Source organism: Gigantopelta aegis, chromosome 12 (assembly GCF_016097555.1).
Source record: "Gigantopelta aegis isolate Gae_Host chromosome 12, Gae_host_genome, whole genome shotgun sequence".
Taxonomy (NCBI): domain Eukaryota; kingdom Metazoa; phylum Mollusca; class Gastropoda; order Neomphalida; family Peltospiridae; genus Gigantopelta; species Gigantopelta aegis.
The window spans coordinates 36,409,446-36,427,485 of record NC_054710.1 but is presented as its reverse complement, the minus strand read 5'-3'; the positions used below and the strand labels follow the sequence as shown (position 1 = coordinate 36,427,485).

Below are 18,040 nucleotides of genomic sequence, written 5' to 3'. Positions count from 1 at the left end.
ATGACTGATTGATTGATTGATTGGCTGGCGGACGGACGAACAGACGGACGGACGCACTGGTTGAGTGATTGATGGATGAAAGGATTGATGGATGGACTGATGGACTGATTGATTGTGTATATTGTACATACATTGTCAATATGATGATATTACATCTATAATTTAACATAAGCGTGCGGACATTTTTTTAGGCCACCTAATTTTGTTTGAATTTCTCTATTGTTTTTGCCCGATAGTAGTAGTGTTGGTATAAAGTACTCCTCCCACTGGCAGTAGCTAGTAGGTATTTCCCTATTAGCTCAGTTGGCAAAGCGCTTAACTCTCGTAATGAGAGTCCGTAGTTCGAATCCCCTCAGCGGAAGTTGATTTATTCTGTTATACGAATTCGAGGATTTGCTCCAGCACATGGGGAAGGGGCAGTCTAGTACGTTTAAACATGAATAATAAACAGCTTTTTAAATATTGATTATGCCTGTTATTTGTATACACAGTTAAGTTGTATCTTAACCGTCGCTCGCGGTCGGTTAGGATAGAGCTTTACAGGCCATTATGGTGACTGTTTACACAGTTTTCAGTTTTCCAATTCACGGATTTTCAAAAATCATATATAATAAGCAAAGCAAAGTGGGGTATAATTTTGATTAGTACCTTAACAACAAAAACCTTACTTTTAAAACGCATTTCAGGCGTGTGTGCAAGTTGGGGGATTAGGGGGAGGGTAGGGGAGTTGACCACCCTCCCACCTTAGCCGTTCCGAAAGCTAACGAAGACATATGCATAAATCCAATTCAGATACTGATTTGTCTAATTCAGGGCCGTGGCTAGCGGGGTGAGGGGAGGAGGGGGGTGAGGGGGGCAACAACAAAAAAATCCGGAAAAATTATCTTCTTAACCGTTTAAGGAGTTTTAGACTATTAACTACTCAGATGCCCCCCCCCCCCCCCCCAACAAACATCCTAGCTACGGCCCTGTAATTGGTACGTTCATTAAAAGATAGACCTATTTTAATCTTCCAAACTTATTTTCCTATTAATTTTATATAATTGTGTTTCTAAAATGAACTATAATAGTAGCACGCAGGCTCGTAGGAACCGGGGGAGCCCCCCCCCCCCCCCCCACTTGAGGACGAAAATATGCGTTTTCGGGGTCCTACTCAATATAATGCTAATGTATGGCTTGTGCCGTCCCTCCCCCTTCCAAGAGACTGTGCCTCCCCCCCCCCCCACACACACACACGCACGCACACATACACACACATACACACACACCAAATATCGTTCTTACGGGCCTGGCACGTGTCATATTTTCTTTAATTTATAACATTACCGCTAGGGATGGGTATTAATTTAGTCTGGACTCCGACTTGGACGTAGAAGGTGTGCTCCTTGCACTGGGTATTAGGCCTAATTATGTCAATATTTGTATCGCGATCAGGGCCGTACCCTGACCAAAATCCATGGGGGGCACTAAATTTTATAAATAATTTTTAACATACTATAAAGATTAAACATTTCTATGCTATTACTGGAGATATATAAAAAAAAAAAAAAAAGGACAAGATTCTCGGGGGGGGGGGGGCAGCTGCCCCCCTGCCCCCCCGGACGGTACGGCCCTGGCGATAGTATACTTATATCTTGTATCACGTATCAAACAGAATCTCTGTATCACGATGCGTATCGTAAGATGTTATTTTCAGCAGGGACAAAACACACAGTTTGAGCAAGGCTTCTAACAAAGAAAATTCAAACTGAATGAATATTATTATTTAAAACATGAAATGCAGAGGCGTACCAGGCATGGTGGAAGCAGGTAGACATGGGGGTAGGTGGTTCTAGGGGTTTCGGGGTATGCACTCCCGTAAAAATGTTTAAAACTAGATGTCCTGAAATGCAAGTTCCTGTATTCTGTAAGTAAAATTCATCTCTGCCTTATGATTTACTACCAATAATATTTTTGATTCAGAATTATGGTCTAGCACCCCACTCCCCACACAGTACCCCCTGCTCCGCCGTGCCTGTGTAGCGTGCTCTGAATATGGGTCGAATATAAATCTAGCGGAACCTACATTTTCCCTGAACACCTATAGATATGAATACAACCTAATACAGGGCTCTCCCTGGAACAAATTTAGTGTTAGCCAGTTGTCAAATACAGGGCCGGATTTAGACCGGGGAGATAAAGGAAGTCCTTAGTTTGGAAGGGGGGGGGGGGGGGGCTCTGGCAGGGGGTCCCGGGGCAATTGTCCCCCTTATAAATCCGGTACTGGTCAAATATGTGCATGGACAGTAATTCCTTCCAAATGATTCAACAGTGGCTAATTTAAAAAAAAAAAATGAGCCAAAGGTTAAATTTGGTAGCCATTTAGTACAATTTTTTTTTTAGCAATTAGCCCTGCTAATGTTACATTGTAAATTATTTAATAAATGGAGGGGGGGAGGGGGGTCAAACCCCAACATCCCCCAGCCTATACCCGTGAAACAGGTGAATCACTTCAGTGCACTAAAGCTTATTTAAAGAACAGTTTGTTTTCTTTAACGACACCACCAGAGCACTTTGATTTATTAATAATCGGCTATTGGATATCAAGCATTTGGTAATTTTGACATATAGTCATCAGAGGAAACCCGCTACATTTTTCCATGGGTAGCAATGGATATTTTATATGCACTATTCGACAGACAGGATAGCACATACCACGACCTTTAATATACCAGTCGTGGTGCACTGGCTGGAATAAACAAAAGCCAGAACGACCACGCATCAAGCGAGCGTAAAGCTTACTAGTATTTAATATCAGCCCCTTCCTTCGTTCACATCTATGAACTCAGTTCAGAAAACAAGTCGGATTTACAAGATGGGTGTTCCCGACTGACAACGAACTTGACATTATACGGAAATTACCGAGTGCATCGATACGCTATTCAAAACACCACTACATGACAAATACCCCCTTAATAAAATCCTGGATCCGTTCCTCCAAGGGGATTAATGCTGGGGCGAGTTGACAACATCTTTGTGACTGGATTACCCAGTGCTCGAAAGTCTAGTGGTATATGAGCATGTAAATAAATATTGGATTACACAAATTGTGACGACGGAACCCTCTACGAACTAATTTTACCGAGAGTTTATATTATCAAGGTTAAATAAAAAATAAGCTCTCTTTTTCTCTTTTTTTGAGAGAGAAAAGGACAGAAAAATATATTTATCGATTAATAATTACAGTTAACATACGGGTTAAAATGTTTGTTTTTAATCTGCATTTTCCCCCTAAAGGCGCACCTGCCAATTCGTTGTGTTTGCGGATCTTATCGATGAACTCGTCGGCTAAGCCCATCCGAGGGAGGTGAAAGGAACGGCATTGTTTGAAAACATGGAGGCTAATGGAGTTCGGTTTTACACACAAAGAATAGCCTTTATAGGTAAGTATTTTAGCAGATTCTGTTTGTCAAATCGTTGTTCTTTTGTAATGCTGATTTATATGACATTAATTTACACTTCAGTTTAAAATAACTAGCGTTTAGCTGCTTAGATTCCGTCTTCGTTTCCAAACTGCTTTCGTAGAACACCTGGCCAGCGTGAATATGCTGTTGCTGGTTTGTGGGGGCACGTTGTTAATTGCAAAGATAATGGATGAGAAAGCGCGGGCTACCAGATTATATCAGTCGAGTTGTTGATACGGACATTTTATCCAACACGTTAAATAAATATGCAGAGCAATAAAATAGGCTATGAGTTACAATCAAACAAGTACTCCGCTAGAGTTGGGTTAAAAATAAATAAAAAGGATATGGCTTCCACTGTTCCAGGGCCATACCAAAACTACATAATTGGGGGGGGGGGGGGGGGCACATATAGGTCTGTAATAGGCTCTCTGAAGTGAAGTGTGTTTATAGGTGCTTGAAAGCAGTCAGAAATAGTAATGTTCCATTAACTGATTATATTTATAATGGAAAATAGTCCGAAGGGATGTAGAAAGTGCAGTGTTCGAGATTAAACAATTTGGACAGTATCATCCCAATTGGATAGTAACATTTTAAAATCAGGTATCCCACCTGAGAATTTAGTATCCCACTTTTGAATATGGTTACCTGACATTCAAATATCAAGCAAGTGAATTTTTATTTTAATAAATAAAAAAAGGCTGTATTGATTGAAAACATTTTATAATGGCTACTTCCTCTTCAGTGTTTTTCTTACTAGGAAATACTAGGCCTAAGGAACACTTTGAACAGTTCATCACATCAATATTGGAATACTATAGACCATCCCACAGGCAATGCTTTTTGTCATACTGTGAAATTTACTTACTAGTTATTTAGTTCTGAGCCAATTGCACACAAAAATTGTAATTTTTGGAAAGTGTACCGCCCGTTCCCCCCATTAGTTATCGATCTAAAGAGGGATTTTTTGATGGGGTATATATAGAAAAGTGGGGCATGAGGCCCTAACTCTATCCCTAACCCTAACCCTAAACTATTATAAATGATGGGGGGAACGGGTGGAGCTCTTGCCTTAATTTTTTTTTTATTTCCACAACACTGTTACTTTTTTCTTACATCAAGCCTAACTGAAATTATTTACTAAAAACATTTTTGTAGAAGGATTGGACGGACCATAGTTCATTCTGACTAGCATGAAATCTTGCAGTTTCAAGTTGAGCACAAGAAGTAGTGGACTGGAAAAAATATCACTATCTGCTACTGGATTTACATATATGGTATCCCAGTGGAATACTGTGTTCTTGAAGTCTGTTATCTAAAATTAAATTCTGGTATCCCCGGGATACCGGGATATTGTTAATCTCAAACACTGAAGTGTGGTTCTTTCTACGTCCCAAATATTGTTACATACCGTATATATATATATATATAGCTGGTATTCAAAACGTATGGCATCATGTTTCATCTGAATTAGTGCAGCAAATGGACACACAAACCAAAAATGCATTTAACCGACCATACTCACTAAATCCTGATTGAAGTACTTGCATCATTATTAACAAAATAAATCTTTCAACAACAACAATATCCGATGTATTTTTCGTGCTGGTGTGTCGTTAAACATTCATTCATTCATTTCAGCGTTAACATAAAAAAATTGCCTGCCCTTTTAAATTTGCTAAATAGAGGGAAGCAACTCGCCCTGCACATTAAGAAAGGTATTGACTTTATGTGCGTCCTGCACTAAATAGTAAATTGATCTGTTTGTTTCTACTACTAGTACTAGTACTAATGTGATGATCGATTAAGCTTGAATGCATTTTGGGTGTTAATACTATTACTATTATTAGCAGGAAGCATTTAGTTCTAACGAGATGAAATCCTGCAAGAACATTTTCTCCCTATTATATTATGAGGTTCCAGGGTTAGCTCTGGCACTCTCCAAATTCACCAACTGCGAATTTTAAAAACAATCGGTGAATTTTATTTTAAATTTGCAAAACAATTTCATTGCAAAATAACTGGGTTTCTGCTATTTTTGAAGTTTAATAGATAATTTGGTGAGATTTTCTGCTGACCCGGATCTAGCCATGGGTTCACAGACATGCAGACTTTTGGAAAGCAGTGTTCGTGATTAACGGTATCCCGATATCCCGGGGATACCAGAATTTAATTTTGGTTACCAGACTTCAAAAACCCAGTATCCCACCGTGATACCATATAATGGGGGTTTTTTTTAATCCTGCTTTTTTATTTTTCGCTGAAACAATGAAAGTCGTCATTTACTGGAGTTAACAGTGTTTTCGAGCTCGTACCCAGTCTAAAGCTATTGCTATGCCTTAACAATATCTTCCCCCAACTCGTACCCAGTCTAATGCTACACTGGAGCAATAGCGGTGTAGCAATAGACTGGGAACCGCTACGTCGTTTTTGTTGGAGGTTTCCTCCCTTAAAAGTTTATTTGAGATATTGATTCCACATCTGCAGAAGATTGATGTAGGTATGTTTATCATTAGTAATGTCAGAAACTGCTAAAATTTAATTTATGTCAATATTACTCAAAAATAGATGCAGCAAATCTTTTTGCCGATTCCGTTTGCGAATTCCGCGATGTCGATTGCGGCTTAGCAATAGACTGAGAACGAGAACAGTGTCGTCCAAGTTTGTTACGATTGTTATTTATGAATTTCATTTAAGTGGGATACTAAATTCTTAGGTGGGATACCATATTTTGAAATGTTAGTATCCAAATGGGATACTTTCCAATATTTTAATCTTGAATACTGGAAAGTCATGGAATTTGAGATTTAAAAATCCAGATCTGGAAAACTATTTTCAATAAAAAGTCATGGAAAATCATAATATTGCTTCCACCTCTGACTCCACCCTGAAAAAAAAAAAAAACATCCGAAGATACAATTTTAATAAAATGTATAATTCTTAAATCGGTAAATTCGCACAATGTCTAGAAGCACATGTCCTGAACTGGTTCCTGTTGGAATTAGTCAGTTGACTGGTATTTGTTTTGCTATTACAGCATTATGTTGTAAGCGTAACGCATACAGTGCATTTGTCAAAAAAGGGCGTGGCCACCCTTTTTTAAATTGCCATAACTCAGCAACCAATGGTCCAATTTTGACAAATGAGGTATCATTGGAAAGGGGGGATTACAAGGAATCCAAATCTGTAATTATTCCTGACACTTGGGTTACTTTTGGGCTGATGACCTTTTGACCTTGAAATTGACCTTGTGGGACACATGACTTTGAGATGACCTTTGATTAAAATTATAGCCCAACATGTTATCTACAACATATAAAAAATTGGAAGTGGAAAATCTTTCATTAGTCAGCAATTTCAGATTGAAATATGTTTACCTGCTGTTCTATGCTCTCTGTATAGACTGCATGCATTTCACTATTAAATGTATATTCGTCAACACTGTAAATGTCATGAATGTTAATGATACAATTTAGTGTGGCAACCAGGCAACCAATTGATTAAGGAAAATAGAATCTATAAATCACTACTGGTAGTTTCCTTCATCTTTTGTTAATTTTATATATTATTGTATTTCTGTTTATTTGAGGAGTCTGACTACTTGATTGAAGTCACAAGCTTTCTAGTCTTTAACTATCCATGTTGAACAGACTTTGGAAATTCTGACGAGATAATTTTGGCAGATACTGTAATTCCCGGATGAAGATGATGTCAAGGATGGGGTGTTTATAACACAAAGTATATCCCTTTCTGGAACCCAAACTTGTCTGCTTTTGACGGCCAGTGGAACTGCCTTGACGGTCCATGAGGGTGCATGAACTTGACGTTATAGTCTCCAAATTCCTCTGAAACTTCATCCACCAAACCAATCCAAAGAATACCATCATAGAGGCTGCAGACAAAGTTTTGCGCCTTTATTTCTTGTGGAATTTGTGAATCGTCATTACATTGTACTATCATCGAAATTGCTAGTATCTTGAATTTGTACCAATTCGGGTGGATTGGATTGTAAACTCAGTTTGAAAACCTGCATTGTAGACTGATAATGGGACAAAAAGATGGTACTGCAGGGTTTTGTTTAACTAGAGCTCATTGATTTATTAATCATTGGCTATTGGACGTCAAACATTTTGTAATTTTGACATAATAGTCTTAGAGAGGAAACCCATTACATTTTTCAATTAGTAGCAATTGATCTTTTATATGCACCATCCCAGAGACAGAATAGCACATACCATGGCCTTTGATATACCAGTTGTAATGCACTGGATGGAGCCAAAAATAGCCCACTGACGGGGATCATTCCCAGACTGTCAGCGCACCAAGCGAGTGCTTTACCACAGGGCTACGTACCGCCCCTGCCATCTATTTAACTATGTACAATGAAATAGCATTTGTTTGGCATTTTAAAAAAGTTCCATATATATGACTATTTTTCTGCCATTTATTGCTGAATTGTGACAATTCCATTTTTTTAAATTCTTTATCCATTAAAAAAATTAGTTTTACCCTTCATTATTTATACATGTACTACAATGTAGGCCTATCACTAAGTGCTATAAGTAACTTTTTCCAGTTGGATTCTCTGCTGCTTATGGTACAGGCCTATGCTTGAAACCTTAGAAAATAAGTGTCAAATTGTGATGCAGTACCTATGGTGAATAAACAAATTATTATTTAGCAATCTTACCATAATGACTTGCTCAATGACATGATGTAGACTCAAAATTTTAAAGTACAAACATTCTTCACTTCATCAATAAGGATGTAAATGTACACACATAAGTGTGCCAGTAGGCCTACAGACCACAGATAGTAATTAATCTTAAAAATAATTATCAATACTAATTACATATATAAGTAATACGGATCAAGTAGTTCTTTTGTTTGTCAGTTACCTACTGGAGATTTTCTGATACTTACATCTTAATGGATCTTGGAAATGGAGGGAAATCTGAGATCTCATGGATAAACTTAAAATTTCTTCGATTTTAGATATTCATGCAGCATGCTCTGAATTGGGGTTGTGGGGCTGCAGTTTCCTCCACATGGGGTCCAAAGTCCATTCAAGGGGCCATAACTTCCTTTCAGTGTAGTCCTCATGGTAATATAGTTTAGCCTGTTCTAAACAATATGAGATGTTGGCACAAGATGTTTTTGATAATTAGGCAATACATGTATTTCAAAAAATTAATCTTAAATCTGTTGGATGCTGGACTATATTGTTAGAACATTCATAACATTTACAGTGTTGATGCATGTACATTTAATAGTGCTTAAATACATGTGCAGTCTATACACAGAGAGCATAGAACAACAGATAAACATATTTCAATTTGAAATTGCTGACTAATGAAACATTTTCCACCTCCAATTTTTTTATATGTTGTAGATAACATGTTGGGCTATAATTTTAATCAAAGGTCATCTCAAGGTCACATGTCCAAGGTCAGTTTCAAGGTCAAAATATAGGTCAAACTGTCATCAGCCCAAAAGTAACCCAAATATCAGGAATAATGCCAGATTTGGATTCCTTGTAATTCCCCCTTTCCAATGATATCTCATTTGTCAAAATTGGACCATTGGTTGCTGAGTTATGGCAATTTAAAAAAGGGTGGCCACGCCCTTTTTTGACAAAATTTAAGAAAAAGAAAAGGCCATAACTCGGAAACCGTAGGTCCAATTGAGCTGAAACTTGGAATTTCAGGTTTTTTGGCCACAATAACTCTATATACCAAATTTCATTGAAATTGGAGAGGGTAGGGTTTAAATTTCCCTTTTTTGGGGGTGATTTGACACGGAATGACCCATTACACACGTAATGCATGCAACTGAAAAACAGTTTTACATTACACACGTAATGCATACAACTGAAAAACAGTTTTACATTACACACGTAATGCATACAACTGAGAAAGAGTTACCTGTTCTTTGCCGCCTAAGACCAGTAGAAAATGAAATGCACTGTATCGAATATGACAAAACACATCGCGTCTGCTAGCGTGGACTACAGATCTGGCAACATAGAACATGCACTATATTTTCATATTACCAGACTGGCAGCTGCAGCCTCTGCAAGTCAGCGTTGGCTTGATGCGTGGTCGATCTAGGATCGATCCCCGTCGGTGGACCCGTTGGGCTATTTCATGTTCCAGCCAGTGCTCCACAACTGGTGTAACAAAGGCCGTGGTATGTTCTATCCTGTCTGTGGGATGGTGCATATAAAAGATCCCTTGCTGCTAATCAAAAAGAGTAGCCCATAAAGTGACGACAGTGGGTTTCCTCTCTTAATATCTGTGTGGTCCGTAACCATATGTCTGACACCATTTAACCGTAAATAAAATGTGTTCGAGTGTGTTGTTAAATAAAATATTTCCTTCCTTCCTGTGCAAGTTGTATCAATCAAAGTAGGATGCTGATAATTATTGTTGGTGTTTATAAATGTCTAATGATATGAATGAATGAATGAATGAATGAATGTTTAACGACACCCCAGCACGAAAAATACATTGGCTATTGGGTGTCAAACTATGGTAATGCAAATAAATAAAGTGATGATCAACATCAATATAAAAATTCAAGGTTTAAACAAAAACAGTGTAAAGAACTGTGCAAAAATACAAATACAAATATCACAGAATTTTACGGACACCGAATTTTACTCTAAACTTCAATTTGTGCTGTATTGGCCCTTCTCAAAGAGAATGTTACACCCCTGCACCACGGTGAGGTTACAGCAGGCGCAGGGGTAAGTGCAGTTAATACATATTGAAACTTTGTAATAGTTACAGAAGGAAGCTCAAAATACACCAGACATGGTATCTTAACTCAGACCCAGACTTTGGTGCTTTGGGCCTAAAATGAATTTAGCAATGATATTACTGTTTTTAATACAAATATCCGCAAGTTCATAATTAAAATTTAAGTGATAATTATATGGTCATGGAATTGTGTTATTTGTATAATGAAAAAGTAATGGAACCCAGCTAGTACATAAATGTAAATTGTTACAGTTTAAGCAACAAATGTTCAAACAATTATAACTATTCGTTATCCCTTTCTTTTGTTCCAACCAGTGCACCATAACTGGTCGAAGGCCGTGGCATGTGTTTTCCTGTCTGTGGGAAAGTGCATATAAAAGATCTCTTGCTGCATTAGGAAAAATATAGCGGGGTTTTCTCTGATGAATACGAGTAAAAATAGCCGATGATTAATTAATCAATGTGTTCCAGTGGTGTCGTTAAACAAAATGTGTCTCCCAAAGTTGTTTTCTTTATTGACACCACTGTAGGACGCCATATAACCGTAAATAAAATGTGTTGAGTGTGTCATAAAATAAAACATTTCCTTCCACTAGAGGACATTGATGTATTAATCATCGGCTACTGAATGTCAAACATTTGGTAATCTTGACATATAGTCTTAGAGAGGAAAAGAAAGAAAGAAATGTTTTATTTAACGACGCACTCAACACATTTTATTTACGGTTATATGGCTAAGGACCACACAGATATTGAGAGAGGAAACCCACTGTCGCCACTTCATGGGCCACTCTTTTTGATTAGCAGCAAGGGATCTTTTAAATGCACCATTCCATAGACAGGATAGCACATACCACAGCAGCTTTGTTTTTAAATTGCTGTGGGAGACACATTCTTAAATTTTGAGCTCTGCAATTTGCACTGGTGGTGTCATAAAACAAAACAAACTTTTAACTTTTCATCATCATCTACGTGGTTCTTCGCCATACATATACATATTGCTATGTCTGATTCATGATCTACGTGGTTCTTCGTCGTACATATACATATTGCTATGTCTGATTCATCATCTACGTGGTTCTTCGCCGTACATATACATATTGCTATGTCTGATTCATCATTATCTACGTGGTTCTTCGTCGTACATATACATATTGCTATGTCTGATTCATCATTATCTACGTGGTTCTTCGCCGTACATATACATATTGCTATGTCTGATTCATCATCTACGTGGTTCTTCGCCGTACATATACATATTGCTATGTCTGATTCATCATCTACGTGGTTCTTCGCCATACATATACATATTGCTATGTCTGATTCATCATCTACGTGGTTCTTCGCCGTACATATACATATTGCTATGTCTGATTCATCATCTACGTGGTTCTTCGCCGTACATATACATATTGCTATGTCTGATTCATCATTATCTACGTGGTTCTTCGCCGTACATATACATATTGCTATGTCTGATTCATCATCTACGTGGTTCTTCGCCGTATATATACATATTGCTATGTCTGATTCCAAGCAGCTGTGAATAAAAATGTGTTGAGTGTCTATAACCTAAAATATTTCCCTCGCCTTCCCCCCCCCCCCTCCCTCCACATACACACACACACACACATGTTTTTTGTGTACGTTTTTCAAGAAAGAGGTCTTGCTTATTTGTATGTACAGTCACATATTTACCCAGCATGACTGCACATACACAGACATGTACAGTGTAAAATTATCTATTTAAACCGATTACCATAATGCACAGTGAATCAAACTTGTTGGATAAAGTCCGTAATCATTTTCACTGTTTGCAGTTTGGTGGGTGGGGGAAGAGTAAAATTTATTGCAGCACTAAAACAAAATTGTGTCCTGTTAATGTTACATACCTTGCTGTTTAAATATAAGTTCAATATCAGGACTTCAAGAATTTTTATAAAATGTACTAGCCATCAGAGCAGTGATTTTACAAATTTAGAAGCCACGATTAAAAATACACTTGCCCTACTTTTAAGTTAATACAATTTTACTAAATAATAGTAATAATCAGATATGTTACCTAAAGAGGGAGATAGAGCTTAAAAACACTAACATTGAGTGGTGGTGGTGGTGGTGGTGGTGGTTGTAGGGGCAGGATAGTTATGTTTACAAAATAGACTTAACTGCAGCATTTGACATAAAAATCCACTAGCCGTCGGGCATGACAATAGTAGTTATTTACTCGCCCAACATTGAATATCACTAGGCATGGGAGAGGGGCTACCATAATCTAGAAGCCCTGTATATGTGGTACATGTATGTAATATCTTAAATGGTGTGAACAGAAATTGAGGGGAGTCGTTTTGGATATTAACTAGAACATTTATGTATTACCATATTGATTTTTGTGTGTAATATAAATTCAAATGTTAAGCAGAGCTCACTCTGTCCCAGGGCTGGAAACTTGCCAACAAATATGGTAGCCCAAAAAATAATAATGGATGTTGGCAAATTACTGTAAGCGAACCACAAACTACGAGCAAGATTTTAATGCGGAATAAGTAGATGCAATACAAATATTAATAGTAGCTCATGTGTTATAGCTCTAAAGAAGATCGCTCCAATAATATTATTTGGGCGACTAACGCCATTATTTTTTAATATTTAAGTGGCCCAAACAGGACATTGGTGACCTGGCCATAGGCCATTTCGAGCCCTGCTGTCCTTTGTCAAATTGGCCACTTGCTAATTTTTATGCAAAGGGACTACATACTTTTTATATTTGGATAATAAAATATTCCATAAAAGTTAACCACATTTTAATAATTTTCAAGGAAATACATGTACTCTATATGTATATATATATATATATACAAAATTTGGCTAAGACAGAAATCTTTCCAGTGTGAGCTCTAGTAAAAGGGAGCTAAAATTGCTCTCTTTGAACCAGTTTTGTTGGAGAGCAAAAGTGATCGCTCCCCTCAAATGACAAGGTTTATACACACAAAAAAACCCAACATTTTTTATTAGATTTTGTCATCTGTGTTACACTAATTTTAAAGAATTTATTATCATACTAAATGTTTTAAGGCTGCACTAATTTTAAAGAATTTATTATCATACTAAATGTTTTAAGGCTGAACTATCATTAGCTGTTACATAGACACATACACATTTAATGTAAACGGCTAATTTGGCTCGACGTACAAAACAGTCTGGACTGGCCACTTAATCCTAGAGGAAACGTGTTTTGTGTAGGTTTTGTTTCTAAACGTAAACTGTCGCTGCTTAAAGCTGGCCTGTTTTGTTTGATATACGTCTCGGTCCTCCGAGAAGCTGGCATGATCTTCCTCTTTCCAAACACGCATGGTTGGCCTGTGCCAGACGTTTGTTGACCGTAAACTTGGCTAATCCTGCTTCCCGACTTGGAAGTTTTCTCGCCTTCAGGTTGCATACCATCATTAATTTTGTCTTGAAAATATTTTATTCACCCAGTGGCCTGCAACTGGCATATTAGGTGCTCCACAACTCTCATATCAAGTGCTCTACAACTAGTATGTCAAATGTTCTGTCTGGAAACTTTTTTGTTTGTTTTGTTTAACGACACCACTAGAGCACATTGAAATATTAATCATCGGCTATTGGATGTCAAACATATGGTAATTTTGACAGTCATGGAGATGAAACCCGCTACATTTTTCCACTAGTAGCAAGGGATTTTTTATATGCACCATCCCACAGACAGGATAGCACATACCATGGCCTTTGATATACCAGTCATGGTGCACTGGCTAGAGCGAGAAATAGCCCAATAGGCCCACCGACGGGGATCGATCCTAGACTGACTACACATAAAGCTAGCGTTTTCCCACTGGGCTACATCCCACCCTGTCTGGGGAAAGTATTAAAAAGATTGTTTGTTCTCATTTAATATAAAAGATCCCTAGTTGCTAGTACCGGCCTCAGTGGCGTCGTGTTTAGCCATCGGTTTACAGGCTGGTAGGTACTGGGTTCGGATCCCAGTCGAGGCATGGGATTTTTAATCCAGATACCGACTCCAAACCCTGAGTGAGTGCTCCTCAAGGCTCAATGGGTAGGTGTAAACCACTTGCACCGACCAGTGATCCATAACTGGTTCAACAAAGGCCATGGTTTGTGCTATCCTGCCTGTGGGAAGCGCAAATAAAAGATCCCTTGCTGCCTGTCGTAAAAGAGTAGCCTATGTGGCGACAGCGGGTTTCCTCTCAAAAATCTGTGTGGTCCGTAACCATATGTCTGACGTCATATAACCGTAAATAAAATGTGTTGATTGTGTCGTTAAATAAAACATTTCTTTCTTTCTTTCCTAGTTGCTAGTGAACAAGACTAGCCCTTTGAGTGGTGATAGCAGTTTTCCTCATTAATAACTTCTGTAGTTCTTAAAATTAAATGTGTTGGTGCATCATTAAGTAAAAAGGGTCAGGACATAGTCCAGTGGTACAGCGCTCGCTCGATGCGTGGTCAGTATGGGATCGATCCTCATCAGTGGGCTCATTGGGCTATTTCTCGTCCCAGCCAGTGCTCCACAACTGGTATATCAAAGGCCATGGTATGTACTATCCTGTCTGTGGGATGGTGCATATAAAAGATCCCTTGCTGCTAATTGAAAAGAGTAGCCCGTGAAGTGGCGACATCAGGTTTCCTCTCAATATCTGTGTGGTCCTTAACCATATGTCTGACACTTATAACCATAAATAAAATGTGTTGAGTGCATCGTTAAATAAACCATTTCCTTCCTTAAACATACATGTTCATAATTAAAATGTGTTAGTGCATCATTATGTAAAAACATTTCTTTCAATATTTCCCTGAACAGGACAGGAAAGGGTTTGTTGGAGGGAACGCTAGCACTGGCAAGTGCAAGAGAGCACCAGGGTCTGTAGCTGGCTGGGGCATTTGTGGTGTTATTGAATTTGGAATGTCCTGTTATACCTGAATTTTGTGAGAGCCTTAATCCCCAATATTCTTAAAGCCGCACACCCTAGTTCCATCCAGCGAAAATAAATTATAATTTGGTTAATCTACAAACCTGTAACACACTTAGATCATGTTTTTATCAAATGGAGTGAAAAAGCAGGTTTTATATCGATAAATACCATGGGAATCCCCATGTCCCAATTGCTTGAAATAATTTTGAAAGTTTGTATTCTGATGTCACCGGTAGATGTCGCTCGAAGCACAACAATGCCTACGTCACGACAAATTTCACAGACTTGGGATGCCTTCTTTTCACCTCTCCTGGACATGTTCCAACTGTTCTGTCGTGGTTGTATCCCCTCTCCAGTTATCGTAAGACTTAGAACGACTTAGCAAAATTATTGGTTTTAAGGGTTTGTAACATTTTGTATTGAGATACTTACTTGTCTGAACTTTATTGTTACTGAAAATGTTCACTAACTGTGAAGAAAAATCTCACAAATGAACAACAACAAATCGGATGTTGATTGCGCGAACCGTGCACAAGAAAACAAACCAAACCAAAATGATAACGGTCACGTGGTATACCAACGTCTGTAACATTGAAATGGAAATATCCCCTCTAAAAATAGATTAGACCTTGTCTGCTCAACGTTTTTTTCTCAAACGTGCGTCCGTTTTTCAGAAATACGAAAAATGCATTTTGTGGTATTACAAACACCAGGATTACCAGGATTACCAAAAAACACTTCAGGTGAATGGAAATGTATATTCTAAATAATAAACGGTAAGTAAAGTGCAATTTTATTTGTGAAAAAATGGGTTTAATAGAGAAAAACGACGCCGTAATGGTTAACAACTAGCCGTAACTAGGGTGTGTCCCTTTAATAGATGACTCAGATATTCATGGGGGTGGCCTGGACAGCATACTTGAAAACTTAATTAAATACATTTTCACAAGCCCTTAAATAAATTAAACTGAAATAACACCCAATTCACAGTTGATCTTAATGCAGTGACGAACACATAAAAAATAAAATTGACTGACACCACAGTGGGTTTGCAATTTAGAATACAGAGAACCAGTCTAGTGTTAATTGTAACCAACACTCTGGTTGGCTGATCCCCAGGTTCCCGGTCTCTTGATTGGCTGATTCCAAGACAATGACAAGTTGCACACCTCCACACCAGAGAGCTCCATGTTGATTTTGTGCAGTACAATAGTGTGCTGCATGACTTGCAGAATTAGTGTAGATCTCAGTATGCACTGTGTGGGTATTGTGTATCAGTGAAAAGACTTTTTTTTTCTCTTTTTTTTACAGCCTACAGCAATACACTCAGCGACTCTTTAATATACTTAGGGTTGTACCTACATGTAGACCATGGGAAGGGTAGTAGGTTCAACCAGAAAAATTAAGAAAGTGACATTTTTTAATTTTAGTTTAAAATGCCCCTTTTGTGCATGCATGTGAAGAAGTCTGTATAATACTTGATCCTGATTATGGTTTTTAAATTCTGCCCTCTTAAAGTAAAAACATGAATTTCTTTTGATGTATCATGCTCAAATGTCTGGAAGGTCTTCTTATCTATATCGCATACAAACTTGCACACCGATCAATTGCCATATCTTTAGAGTGTGTTACTGTACTAGTTTACTTGTTGAGTGTATCATATGAGGTGGCAATAAATTACCAAAATTACTGTATATTACATTCATGTGTCATTCAAGTATACAGACAACTTGAATCAGGTAAATATGACTTTCTAGTTACTGGGGCAAGACATAGCCCAGTGGTAAAGCATTCGCTTGATGTGTGGTCGGTCTAGGGTCGATCCCCGTCTGTGGACCCATTGGGCTATTTCTCGTTTCAGCCATTGCTCTATAACTGGTGTAACAAATGCCGTGGTATGTGATATTCTGTCTGCGAGATGGTGCATATAAAAGATCCCTTGCTACTAATCGTAAAGAGTAGCCCAGGAAGTGGCGACAGCGGGTTTCATCTCTCAATATCTGTGTGGTGCTTAACCATATGTCTGACGCCATATAACCGTAATTAAAATGTGTTGAGTGCGTTGTTAAATAAAACATTTCTTTCTAGTTACGCTATGGCCTTCTTTACTACTTGTACATGCACTTACGCGTCCTTGTCTTTATCGGGGTGGGTCTCGCTCCAGCCAGTGCACCTCGCCTGGTATATCAAAGGCCATGGTATATGCTATCCTATCTATGGGATGGTGCATATGAAAATTCCCTTGCTACTAATGTGTACCATGTTTCTGCTCTAAAACTCAGAATTACCAAATGTTTGACATCCAATAGCTGCTGATTAATAAATTGATGTGCTCTAGTGGTGTCGGTAAACAAAACAAACGTTGTTGTTGTCGTACATGTACTTGTGTTTAACCACTTTTTAAAAATCCCTAACCAGTTTGTTTTATAACTAGACTTACCTGTAATTATCCAGGTGTACACATCTTAATTTAATTACTTATTCAGGTAACACTGGCATTCCAGTTGTAGTTGTACAAGTACTTGCGTTTAACCATGTTTCTGCTCTAAAACTGTCAGAATTACCATATGTTTGACATCCAATGGCTGATGATTAATAAATCGATGTGCTCTAGTGGTATCGTTAAACAAAACAAACTTTGTTATACATGTACTTGTGTTTGACCAATTTTACAATTCCCTAAGCAGTTTGTTTTATAAATAGAATTACCTGTAATTATTCGGGTGTATGTTTATCCTACCTTATCTCGTTTAGTAGGTAAACTTTTGCTTTCTGGATCGTGTGTATGTCAATAAGCTCTGAACTTAGTGTATAGTTGTCAACAAAACGGACCTGACTTTGTCAATGGGTCTGTTAAACGAGTCCAACAGCGTGTTGGTTCAACATG

The 18,040-nt window shown here is 38.0% G+C and overlaps 1 protein-coding gene across 1 annotated transcript in view; it reads left to right on the top strand.

Annotated features, from left to right (window-relative positions):
- Window positions 1-3,124: 3,124 nt before the first annotated feature.
- Window positions 3,125-18,040, top strand: part of LOC121386673 (vang-like protein 2) — a 64,142-nt gene continuing 49,226 nt past the window's right edge. Inside the window, exon 1 of the mRNA XM_041517660.1 lies at window positions 3,125-3,422. The gene's annotated coding sequence lies outside the window, so the exon portion shown is untranslated. The remainder of the gene's footprint in view (window positions 3,423-18,040) is intronic.